Genomic DNA, 13,981 nt, shown 5'->3' on the forward strand with positions numbered 1-13,981 from the left:
CAAATTTATTTACATGAATATTACTTCTACAACATAAAAAAATTGGATCCATCACAATCACTATCACTTTCATCAACATTATTGTCACCAACATACAAACATATTCTTAAACTAATTTTAATAGGATAAAAACTTTTAAAATAAGTTTATTTTGAAACTAAAACCAAATTTTAAAAACTAAAAATTGGTTGTTGTTAAATTTTTTGAATCTTAAACTAAAAATACCCAAGGGAGGCCTAGAAAAAAAGAGATGAAAAATGATTAATTCACATAATAAGTTTAAATTAAAAAGGATGAAAAAATAATACTTCCTCCATCCCAGAATAAGTGTCACATTTTAAAAGAAAAAATTATTTCAAAGTAAATATGCATTTAATTTTTCTATATAACATTAGCTAGTGTTTTCTATAAATATTCCTAATAAATGCTACGTTTTTGAATCTAATATTATTACTACTCTTTCATCTATTTTTTTTTTATATTGAAAAGGGCCAAAAGAAACTAGAAAGCAATTACACACGGGGCTAAAATCCCAACAGCATCACAAAAATTCAACTGCTGCAACATAGTTGGTTGTCGCTAAAAAAACAGTGATTAATCTTCCTCCACTCCCTAACTTGTTGTCTTTTATAAATATTTAAATTTTTAATGTAACATTAATATTAGTCTTATTTATTTATTTAATAAGATTAATTTTTAAAGTTATTATTCTATTTCATTTATTTATTATTTTTTTTGTTCTGCCTAAAATAATTTAAGATTACACTTATTTTAAAAGAAAAAAATATTGAATGTTAAATTAATAAATCTAAAGATAAGAATATGTTTATCCACCATAAATCATATGATACATTGGTTCATTAGCCGCCGTCATAAATTAATCTGGTATGTAAAGAATATTATCAATCCGTAAAATATTTATGAATTTTTGGAAGTTGGGAAGGTAATTGGTAATGTCCGATTTGGCTTCTTCTTACCTTGACTTCTCTCTTCCCTCACCAGAAGACGTTGTTTATTGGGACAGGTTTAATTGGTCCAGAAAATCAAGTCACCATTGAACAAAATAATAGTCAACTTGGGAAAAAAGAAAAGTCCACCGTGCTTGAAAGACTGACACGTCACCCACAGTAGCAGTTAATGCGCACGATTAAAGAAGGCGTCAAAGTTAATCAATCCACCTTTCCAGCATCATGGCAAGTAACTAATGATTGGTGTCCAAGTTGATTATTAATCATACGGCTCATAAGCATGTATGAGAATTTTTATAATATCTAACAAAAAATTTAGACTAATAAATAGAATTTCTGACATGATAAATTAAAATATGTAATCTCTAATATAAGAAATAAATATTTATCAGCGTTCAGATTAAAAAATATCAAAACTCCAAAAACATGGGCATGTGGTTGTGACTTGTCTCCTTCCCCGACCCTTCTCGTTCTTTTCCCAGTCCGTCATCAGCCGGCGAACTCAAAATTGAACACCAAAATAAAATATTTAATATATAAACCTTAAATTCTCAACCACTTAGATCAAGGTACATATAAAATATTATTCAGAGTACACATAATTCTCCAATTCTTGATCAATTAACCACTTAATTTGTTCACCTAGCTACTGGGGGATCACAAGGCCCAAGGTTCGTAGGGAGTACGGGACAGAGTGGCCGTGGAACAGCTTCATGTAAGAATGTGATAAGTGTGAGGGAATTTGAGGAGAATAAACATCGGATAGATTTAACTTGACACTACACTTTAATTCAAAACGTTAAAGGTTATGTTTATGAGTCTTTTCTTATTTATATGATACTCAATTTTTGATAATTCCAATTAATCCTTGCATGACACGTATTAATTACTTGAAAAAATGACGGAGATTATAGTAATTTCTTGTGACGAGCATGTATTTATGTATTTCGATGATGTCTGAAGTATGAACATTGTTTATATGATGTTGCTCGCAGCCGTGGGACTCTTACCACTCAGATGTGTCAATAGACGTGACCAAGCATCACACGCCTAAGTCGTTAACGGACAAGGTTGCTTTCCGGGCTGTCAAGTTTCTAAGGGTTCTCTCTGATATGTACTTCAAGGTATGTGCTACTGCCATGTATAATAAGGATTCTTTCTTCGGTTTGAAATTAGTAATAAATATATACAATGTGTTTGTACTTGATTAAGCTAAGTTTGATACTGAATATGTTAAGACCAAATTTAGATACAACTCTTTAAGTGTTTTTAATTTGGTATGATTTTCTATTCAAAATTAGAGTTTTACTCCAGAAATTCAAGGTTTACATTAAAATTAGTACAAGTTAACGAAGAGAAACTCTAATTTAGAGTAGAAAATAAAGACACAAAATATTTAAGGATTTCTTCCTTTAGATTATTGTTGGATTGTAATTTGTAAACCAATTTGACTTAAAAAAGAATCGTAAACATTAAAAACAATCTGATTTATTTTTGCTAGACATATGATTGTAAAGAGTATTCAGTTATTCATTTATCAACACCAATCAACTTGGGGGAATTAAATGTAGCTGAGTTGCCTCAAAGTATAGAAAAACTTTGATTGATGATTTGATTTGAATTATTATATATTTTCAGGAACGGTATGGGTGCCATGCTATGATGCTGGAAACAATTGCAGCAGTTCTTGGAATGGTGGGAGGGATGCTGCTGCACCTGAAGTCTCTGAGGAAGTTCCAGCACAGTGGTGGATGGATCAAGACACTTCTCGAAGAAGCGGAGAGCGAGAGGATGCACCTGATGACCATGGTGGAGCTTGTGAAGCCCAGCTGGCACGAGAGGTTGCTGATTTTCACCGCGCAGGTGTCTTTTTTAAATTTTGAAATAATTAATTTAAAATAATATTTACGATTATTACTATCTTTTTAAAGTACATTCAATCATCTACTTCCTGAACTTCATCTTCTGTCAATTCTATACTACCATAGCATAAAAAATGCAAATAAACAAATTAGATCCGCAATATCCATCCACCAAATAACATCATCGCGTCACCTCATAGTCATACCATAATCTCGCACCAACATAGATAAAAAATATTAGATCCGAAGGTGATGAAAAGCTTCAAATCTAATATCGTGGTGATGATTTTAGATTTTGTTTTAATTTTTAACTATATTATTTTAAAATTAACAACACTAATATTTGCTAACGAAAATAAAAAAGACTAAAACAAATTTTTTTAAAAACATAAAAGATTAAAATAAAATTTTTAAAAACATTAAAGACTAAAATAAAATTTTTAAAATTTAATGCATTAAAATAAACATTTTAAAAATATAAAAGAACAAAATAAAACTTTTAAAATTTAATATAACAAAATAAAAAAATACTAACTTAATGAATTAAAAATAACATAAAAAAAAACTGAACGTGAGACGGCAAAAATCCTCAACTGATGCCCTTTTACAAACTAATTTCCCAAATGGGGTTCTTCTAAAAGTTTTTCTTGGCAGGTGCTGTTTTTGTAAGTGAACGCCATGCATGGTGTCACCACCACTGGCGCTTTCGCGTAGGAGCTGCCACGTGGAGAGGGACGCGCAAGTAGCAACAGCAGCTTGGCCTTCTGCTTACGTGGAGAGGGACGCGCAAGGTGCACTGGCACATTGTGCATGAGAGACTTAAGACGCCAGTCAAACTAGCGTTTTAGCTTTGTAGAAGGTGACAGGGTGCACAGTGCTGCAGCAGACTGCTGCAACTGTAGGAAGCAGGAAGGAAACGCCATTGGAGCCTGTGGGTTGCGTTTGCAGGTGCAACGCGCCATCACGAGGAGCGCTTTGCTCCTTTTATATGTAGTTCTCGTGCTGCATTGTGCTACCCGTTGTGCTCAGCCTTCTTCAAGCTTGCTTCCTTGCTTCCTTTGGTTGGTTCCTTGCTTCCTTTGCATCTTTGGTTTATGCTGCTTGTAACTTCTTGGTAAGTTTATTTTAATTGATAATAAATTTGATGCATGTTTAGGTTATAAATTTTAAGTGTTATGTGTTAAATATGTTTAGGTTAAGTTTGTTTTATATGTTAATGTTATGTATGTTTAGGTGGTATTTATAAATTTTAAGTTGTAATTTGAAATATTAATATTATTTATATTATATGTATATGTTATAATTTTAGTTAGTATGTTCGTATTTGTATTATAGGATACATTAGAGTTAGTTTATTTGTTAATATTATTAGTTTGAGTTTTGTATTTTATATAGTAGATTAGATTTAGTTAAAATTTTTTATATGGTAGATTAAGAATAGTTTTAGGTAATCTAAGTTATTAATTTTATATGATAAATTAGGAATAGTTTAAATTTTTATATGGTACATTAGGTTTAGTTAAAATTGTTTATATAGTAGATTAAGAATAGTTTGAGGTTTTGAAAAATATAATTTTAGATTAGGTTTAGTTTAAATTTTTTGTATGGTACATTATATTTACTTTAAATTTTTGGTATGGTACATTACATTTAGTTTAAATATTTAATATGATAAATTAGAAATAGTTTAAATTTTTATATGATAGATTAGGTTTAATTAAAAAAATTTATATAGTAGATTAAAAATAATTTTAGGTTCCGTAATTTATTAATTTTAGATTAGGTATAGTTTAAATTTTGTATATGGTACATTACATTTAGTTTAAATATTTGATATGATAAATTAGAAATAGTTTAAATTTTTATATGGTAAATTAGGTTTAGTTAAAATCTTTTATATAGTAAATTAAAAATATTTATAGGTTCCGTAACTTATAAATTTTAGATTAGGTTTAGTTAAAAAAATTTATATGGTACATTACATCTAGTTTAAATATTTGATATGATAAATTAGAAATAGTTTAAATTTTTATATGGTAGATTAGGTTTAGTTAAAATCTTTTATATAGTAAATTAAAAATATTTATAGGTTCCATAACTTATTAATTTTAGATTAGGTTTAGTTTAAATTTTTTATATGGTACATTACATTTAGTTCAAATATTTGATATGATAAATTAGAAATAATTTAAATTTTTATATGGTAGATTAGGTTTAGTTAAAATAGTTTATATAATAAATTAAAAATATTTATAGGTTCTGTAACTTATTAATTTTAGATTAGGTTTAGTTTAAATTTTTTATATGGTACATTACATCTAGTTTAAATATTTGATGCTAAATTATTTGACTCGTAAGTATTTTAAGTTATTAATTTTGTATATATATATATATATATTGTTTTAATTTATTTGTAAAATATATTTAAATTTTATTGATTGTGTAATATATTTTGTTATTGAAATATTTGGAATTAGAAAAATATAATTTGTTATTTATTTGAAATTTGGAGAGTATGTATAATTTTTATCGTCAATTAATTGTATTTTATTTTATTTTGTAGGATCAATGTCATCTTCGTCGTCATGCCATTCAAGTATACAAACTAGGTCTGGTCCAGTTGATGGTCACGTGTTGTGGATGCAACCCAAGCATGTTTGAGAACATGTTTGGAATGGGGAACCAGACAGGAAACTACACATCAGACGAACAGTCCCGACGTATCAAGGTGAAGAAAAAATCCCAAAGAAAATTGTTCCTTTGCTTCGGCAATGTGAGTTTTATTGGATCATGAAGATGGGATACCTAAAGATAAATGCGGCCTTAATTACTGCGTTCATTGAAAGATGAAGGCCCGAAATCCACACGTTTCACCTGAGATGCGGAGAGGCTACCATTACTCTTCAAGATGTGTCAGTTTTGTTAGGTCTGTGTACTGACGGGCACCATTAATTGGTTCAACAAATCTTGTTTGGGACGATTTGTGTGAAGAATTATTAGGAGTCAGACCACAGGAAGGCGAAATTGAAGGCCGTGTCGTCAAATTAAGTTGGTTGGCTCACCATTTTTCTCACATAAATATTGATGAGGGTAACGTTGAGCAATTACAAAGGTTTACCCGTGCGTGGATCCTTCGATTCATAGGAGGTATCCTCTTTGTTAACAAAACCAGTAGCAGAGTTTCCTTAAAGTACCTACAATTTTTACGTGACTTTGAACAGTGCAGCACGTATACATGGGGACCTTCCGTGCTTGCGTATTTATATAGAAAGATGTGCAGTGCCATCGATTACAAAGTTAAATCAATCGGAGGTATGTGCATCTTAATCCAAATGTGGGCATGTGAACGATGCATGACTTTGGCTCCAAAGAGGACGCCTCCCGTCATAGAAAATAAACCACTGGGACACAGGTTTGTTGTTTAAAAAATTAGATTTGAATTGAAAATATTTAATGATGGAACGTGTTGACAATGATGATTTACTTTTTATTGTAGGTGGCTGCGACGTGGAAATCAGCATATTGACAATGATGATCTTAGACTTTTCCGTCGCAAATTGGATCTGATGAAACGACATGAGGTAAAAACATCGTAATGTATTGGTTAAATGAAATGTTAATATGCTATGTTTGATTGAAAATTGACAAGTGTGTTGTTGTATTCAGTTTGTCTGGGAGCCATACACACCAACTGTGATGCAGCGTTGCCTCCAATTTGTGTGGTTGGAAGTGTAGCCTGGTTCGCGGTGGTGCCACTGATTTGTTTCCATGTTGTTGAGTGACACCAACCCGATAGAGTTTTAAGACAATTTGGATTGCAACAACCTATTCCCGGGTGTCCTTCGCAACCGCAGAATCCATGGCATAACGCTCAAAGGCAAACAAGATGAGAATTGGTTCCACCTGTTGGCCCCAATGATTAGTCAGTGGAACAATCGAGCAGAGTTTAGGGTCGACGTTTATCCTCGACAGGAGGGCCTACTGGGTTATAACTCAGACTACATGGTGTGGTATAGGCGTAAAACAAAGATGTTTGTCGACCCAAACAATGCAAACACAGCTGCATTGGTATTTATTTATTTTTCAATTTTTAACTTCTAATTATTTTCTTAAGCATGAGCATTAATTTGTTGACGCTAATAATTGCAGGGTGACGTTGTGGAGACTCTACAGTATATGGTGTCACCACAAGGGAGGAACACATGGACAGTTGATGATCTCGTGCCTTATCTGGATAAGTTAGCGATTATATCAGAAGAGCAAGAGAGAATCACTGAGCCAGTGTCACATGGTCCAGCATCAGAGCGTGAATTTCCAGCACAAGAGTTTCACATTCTTCAGTCAAGTGTTGAGACTCGGGGCATAGGCAGACGAAGGGAGCTTGTTGAAGCGGAACAATATTCCCAACAAATGATGGAGCGTGGTCATGGAATGTATTACACGCCAACGACATTTTCCGAATATCCTTCACAGATGTATTAGTATCCTTTTGAAGGTCATCACACTGATACTTCTGCAAGCGAACATTCGTTCGATGGTGTTGCGGAAACACAGCCTCATTTTTCATGGCCCACTATGACTCATTCACAGCAGCACGATGCCCCCATGGCAACACCTAACGCCCTATTTGCTCCGCAATGGAATGTACCCGGAGCAATACCTGATATGGGCGACTTATTAGGTGTTGATTTGCGTCAGGAGTTTTCTGCTGAGGCTGAGCAAGCAGAAGCGGGGAGACAACGTGGCAGAAGAAATCCTGATCGTCAAGCGCGAAGATAGGATCGACCATGTGACACATCCTCACGACATCACGGACACCATAATGACTGATTTTGATGTCTCTGTGTAAATTTGTTGTTGTTTGTAAGACATTTGATTTTGACAGTTAATGTATCGCATCTCATTTATCTTGGCTTACTAATGTATAGAGTCTATGTGGCGCATGAAACTATAATAATAAACAAAGTTTAAAAATAAAACTAAAGTTGACAAACGAAAAATAAGTAGTTTTAGTAACTAAATCCAAACAAAACTACACCATAGTTCATCATTGTAGATATTTGTCCTTTAGTATCATTTTGAATACCCTTAATTACAGCATTGGACGTCCCCCTTTAGGGTTTATGGATTTGGCTTAGGGTTAGGGTTATGGGTTAGGGTTTTAGGGTTAGGGGTAAATATGTTGCCGGTTGTGTCTCATCATTAGATAAATAATTTCCACATGATATAAGCGAATTTGCAGAATGAAACATTGAACCACCAGCCACATCCTTTTCTATGTACAATTCCAGAACTGACATTTGGTCTTGTTGTTTAAAACTTTCCAGCATCGTTTCAACGTCTTCGTCATCACAAATTTGCAAGGCAATATATTTTCCTGACACTAAAAATCTACAGCTGATAGCAGAAATAATTTCATTATTTTGTAACTTTACCTTATCTCTAATTTTTTTCTTCAAAGCATTGAAACTAATTCCACGTTTAATCTGAATCGTTTTTTTTACTGCCTTCAAATATTACACCATCATTATCTTCATATACCCTTCCATTGAAATACAATACTGTTATAACCGAATTCATCGTGTACTTACAAAAAAAAAATTTTAACACGTCAAATAGATTATCAAATGGGTATCACAAAAAGTCATTACTAGAACTTCAAAATAAAACTTTATTTTAAATAAAAATTTAACTTCAATCAATTTCACATTAAGACACTTTAAAAACATTAACGATTTCAATGTAGTAATTTTAAACTAATCAAGATGTAATCAAAATTATTAATTTTAAATAAATTTCACATCAACACACTTAAATAACACAAACAATTTTATAAAAATTTAAAACCAAACTAATAAAATGTGATCACAAAAAGTCCCTTTATTGGAACTTCACATTCAATTTTTCTTTTAAAAAAAATTAATTGACTTCAAATTAATTTCATGGGACACACTTAAAAAAATGAACAAATTCAAGATACTAATTTTTACCACAAAATAAAATAATTCATGAACGAAGTTAGTAGTAAAAATAATTAATCTTAACAATAATAACTTCAAAATGAAAATAGGTAATTACAAAATTACTACAAATATATTAAATTAAATATGATACAAGAAACAACAAAACATCATCAATTAACACTTTCAACTTGAACGCTTATCAATTTTTAACACACAAAAAAATGAACCTATTCTGATTAAAAAAATACTACAACTTCATATTAAAATAAATTTCGTACTCAAAATACTTTCTTCAAATAAATATGATCTACAAATTTTTTTAAATGAAAGTTGAAACATTCATCAATTATTAACACACTAATAAATCATTAACACCAACCTAATCTAATTAAAAAAATACTATAAAATTCATATTCAAAATATTTTATTTTCACTGATAAAATTTTCTTCAAATAAACATTATTACATAATTTTTCTTTTATTTTAGACATTTAAACACACACTAACAAGCTTATTAAATATAACAAACTAATTTAATTTTTATAAAAAATACTTCAAGATAAATCTTTATTCCAACCTAACAAAATAACTTACAAAAAATGTGTGATACTACAGAAATTTCGAAAACCACCTAACAAAATAACTTACAAAAAATATGTGATCTTCCAAAACCACCTAACAAAATAACTTACAAAAAAAATTGATATCCCAGAAATTATCAAACCCACGAAAGCAAAAACGAAAGCAACTACAACAGCCAAAACAGCTAAAAAAAATGGTGAAGGAGACAACTGTATTTAAACACCCTAAAATGCCAACCCCATTTGCGCCATATTCTACCCTAAAATGCCAACATCATTTGCGCTTCCAGACCCCTAAAACGCCAACACCATTTGCGCTTCCAGACCCTCCCTGCTCCTGTTGCAAAAGCTGCTCCTGGTCTGCCAAAGCTGTTGTCCTTGCTGCAAACCTAAAATGCCATTTTGATTGGCGCCTCTGGTCTCCATGCACAACGCGCCAGTGCACCTTGCGCGTCCCTCTCCACGTAAGCAGAAGGCCAAGCCGCTGCTGCTACTTGCGCGTCCCTCTTCACGTGGCAGCTCCTACGCGGAAGCGCCAGTGGTGATGGCACCATGCATGACGTTCACGTACAAAAATAGCACATACCAAGAAAAACTTGCAGAAAAATCCCATTTAGAGAATTAGTTTGTAGAAGGACACCATTTGAGGATTTTTGCCACGTGAGACATCACACTAGCTGATATGGTCGAGACCGAGCAAAGGCGAGCATCACGATATTCACTCGGTCACTTCAACGAGATGCTCATTTCAATGACTTTGTTTTCACTATTATATTCCAAAAATCTGGGCGCGTTAAATGCGCATCAAACAATCTCCACTCGTTTCCATCATCATCACAGCCGTTGAATACACCACATGCACTTAATCAACGGTCAAGATCGTTTCAAGCACGCCCTCACGAGACACGCATGTGACCGCAACTAACTTCCCTTATCGATTTTCCCTCCATGTGCGAGCGCTACGTTTCTTTCTCCAGTAACCGCAATTACACAGTTCGATGAAAAGTAGGTGATAAGCAAACAAAGTCTCTGGAAAACGCGATTCTTCTTCTGTTGAGAGATGAAGCTCATTGCACTGAGTTCTACGGTTCGGCGCGCTCTGCTCAATGGTCGGAACCAAAACTGTAACCGCCTAGGTTCGGCGGCGGAGACGAGGCTACTCTGCGCTGGCGGCGCGAATGGAGGGTTCTTCTACTGGAAGAGGACGATGGCTTCGCCGGCGGAAGCGAAGTTTCCGGAGAAGGAGAAGGCCGAGGCTGAGAAGAGCGTGGTGGAGTCCAGTTATTGGGGGATTTCGAGGCCGAAGGTTTCGAGAGAGGACGGGACGGAGTGGCCTTGGAACTGCTTCATGGTGAGGATTCTGTTTCTGATTAGGAATCAAGGTTTAACTCAATTTCTTAGCGTCGTTGATTAGTTTATCAAAAAAGCATTATCATCAAGAAATTTCGTCGGCGGATTTTGTTGTTGTTTATGAGAATAGATTTGTTGTGTTATGCATTTATGCTTATGATGCTTGGAATATTTTATTTTATTTTTTGAAAAATCTAATGAACAAGCTTCTAAAAGAGTTTGACTGCAACTTCGACTACAACATTGAGGTTTTTGGAGTGTTTGCAATTGCATAATTGCAATTGCGGTCGCATCGGTCGAATTTGACAGCAAAGAACATGAAATGGAGACCGGAGTTTAGAACCTTGCTAACTGGTTATTGAAGATTTGGCTTGGTTTTCTTTGAATGCTTATGAGATTGATTTATTTTGTCTGTGCAGCCTTGGGAGACTTATCGTCAAACGTGTCCATAGATCTTACTAAGCATCACGTGCCAAAGAATTTTCTGGATAAAGTTGCTTACAGGACGGTGAAGCTCCTCAGAATTCCAACAGATTTATTTTTTAAGGTGCGTAAATTGCAATATCTCGCTCAATTTTGAAATCTCCTATAGCTTGCTCCAAAACAAAAGGAAAAGAAGGAAATATTTCAGGGTTACTAAAATTATATGTTCTTAAGTCATGTCGATCTGTTTAGTTCAATTAGAACTGCTCAACTCACACTTGATTTGATAATAAAATCTGTGTTGTTTGTATCTTTTTTTAATCAACAAATATTACTTGTTAATTGTTAGTTTTTACCTGAGTAAGGTGTTTAGCGTTTACTAGTATACTTTTATTTTGGCTATTAGTAATATGTTTATTGATACCGTCGTTTTCTGCTCTTATATTATTTTATAGATTTTAGCTTCTTCTCCAAAAGCTGATTTCAACTATAGCATAAGTTAACTTAAGCTTATGAACAACACATTTTTCATTTTTTTTTAATTTCTTTCTCTTGTAAGTTCTTTTTGGAGAAATTCATCCAACCAGAGTACAGCTGTAGCTTCATTAGAAAATTTTGTCAAGATATTCATATTCTTCATGGTGATGGTGTCTATTGTCAATTTGCCGTTCATCATTTTCCATACATGTTTTCAGAGACGTTATGGTTGCCGTGCAATGATGCTGGAAACCGTTGCAGCTGTCCCTGGCATGGTAGGAGGGATGTTGTTGCACCTGAGGTCACTCCGTAAGTTTCAGCCAAGTGGTGGTTGGATAAAAGCATTGTTGGAGGAAGCAGAGAATGAGAGAATGCACCTAATGACTATGGTGGAACTTGTGAAGCCTAAATGGTACGAAAGACTGCTGGTTCTTGCTGTACAAGGAGTTTTCTTCAATGCGTTTTTCGTGCTTTACATTCTCTCCCCGAAGGTGGCTCATAGAATAGTTGGGTATCTTGAGGAGGAGGCTATACATTCTTACACCGAGTACTTGAAGGATCTTGAAAGTGGTGCAATTGAAAATGTTCCTGCTCCTGCCATTGCCATAGACTATTGGAGGCTTCCCAAGGATGCCAAATTGAAAGATGTTGTAACAGTCATTCGTGCTGATGAGGCTCACCATCGAGATGTGAACCACTTTGCTTCTGTGAGTATTCTTTATCACTTGTGTAATCATCTTTTTGCTTGTTTTAAAACTACGAGGCTTCTTCAGCTCCACCAACTAATCCACTAAAATTCTTATTATCATATATTTGTTTTATAAAATTATAGGTAATTTATTTCCATATTCTCTCTGACTTATACTGAATTTTTTTTCTTCGAACTTAAATCATGAAAATTGCACATTATATAAGGTAAAGTTCACAAAGAATAATAATCAGGCTGACCGCTAAAAGGTAATTCTTCCCACAATTTTCTAATTGGCCCTGCCTATAATTTCAATATGAGGGCTATGCAGCCGACGAGTGTCCAGGCAGCTTTGGCTGCAGAAATTTATTACTGCCAGAGAACATACATTTGTCGTCATACTTAGTTGAATAGAGACAAAAAGTATACATTTCATTTTTTCACTTCATCTACATAATAAAGATTCTTTTCGGTGGGACCTGCAGAATGAAGATTCACTTCTATTCTACTGAGTTGTTCTTTATTTTACAAATTATAACCACCTAGGTAGACAACATATTATATGTAAGATGTGCTTTGTAGTTCTGATGTGTTCTTTTGGCCACTCTAATACTGCTATGTTTGTGTTCATCAGAACTTAGGAGAAAGAGAGCTGGTACATAGTTTGTTTTAAAACAAAGGTTAATTAATTTACTCTATTTATCATATCAAATGTGTCTCCGCGTGGACAGTGCTTTTACATAAGTGTTCCTTTTTTTTTTATAAAAAAAAAACAATTATGTTTTTCATGCAGGATATCCACTTTCAAGGTAAAGAACTGCGGGATGCACCAGCTCCTGTTGGTTATCATTAGTCTTTACTACCACGAATATGAAATTACTCCTTTGGTGTACAATAAGAAACCTAGAAGTACGATTGTATGCTTAGTACGGAATTCCTTTTTTTTTTTTTTTTAATACAACCTCATTTGAGAATCATGTTTAATATGATACAATAACAATTTAGTTAAGTACTTTTTCCGCAGCTGGAAAGTTAGAGGACAATGACACAGGATGATGAATTTCTGTTCATTGTTATATTTGATGAACTGCCAAGTATGGAATGGAAACAGTGATGTAGGGAACTGAATGATTGAAAGGTGTGATTCGAAGTTCTGAAATAAAATTCTGAAGCTGGCATTAATTTGACATTTGAAGACTCATTTCATTGTTACTTCCTTTTTGTGTGTAGACTTTCTTTTTTATGCACCTGTTTGTAGACTTATCTCATAATCTTTACATGTGCTTTATCTATTAGAAAGCAGGATTTACATGCTTTTAATATTGGATTTAGGTCGATCTTCAAAGAGGTAACGAGACGAGTATACTTAGGGTGCTGAAAAGGAATGGTATGATTGTGTCTGAGTTATGATGTGTGTATGGATATTACTCTCTATTGGAGGACAGAGGACCTCCTGAGAATGTAATTAAGAGAAGGGAATGTGGGCTAAATTCTTGTTTCCAATCATATTGATACATGTATATATTCATAATTTCCTATTTGTAAATTATTTAATTAGTAAAAACATGATAATCTTGTTTTCCTATAAATAAAAGATATTTAAAAATATTTTTTAACATGTATTCTAACTGAGAAATGATTAGAACACATTTTTTATTACATTTATTTA

At 33.3% G+C, this 13,981-nt stretch overlaps 2 pseudogenes; both read left to right on the forward strand.

Moving 5' to 3' along the window:
- Window positions 1-1,591: 1,591 nt before the first annotated feature.
- Window positions 1,592-3,576, forward strand: LOC114411310 (annotated as a pseudogene).
- Window positions 3,577-10,202: 6,626 nt separating this feature from the next.
- Window positions 10,203-13,638, forward strand: LOC114412562 (annotated as a pseudogene).
- Window positions 13,639-13,981: the final 343 nt, after the last annotated feature.

The sequence above is a fragment of the Glycine soja genome, chromosome 5, assembly GCF_004193775.1.
Source record: "Glycine soja cultivar W05 chromosome 5, ASM419377v2, whole genome shotgun sequence".
Classification (NCBI taxonomy): Eukaryota; Viridiplantae; Streptophyta; class Magnoliopsida; order Fabales; family Fabaceae; genus Glycine; species Glycine soja.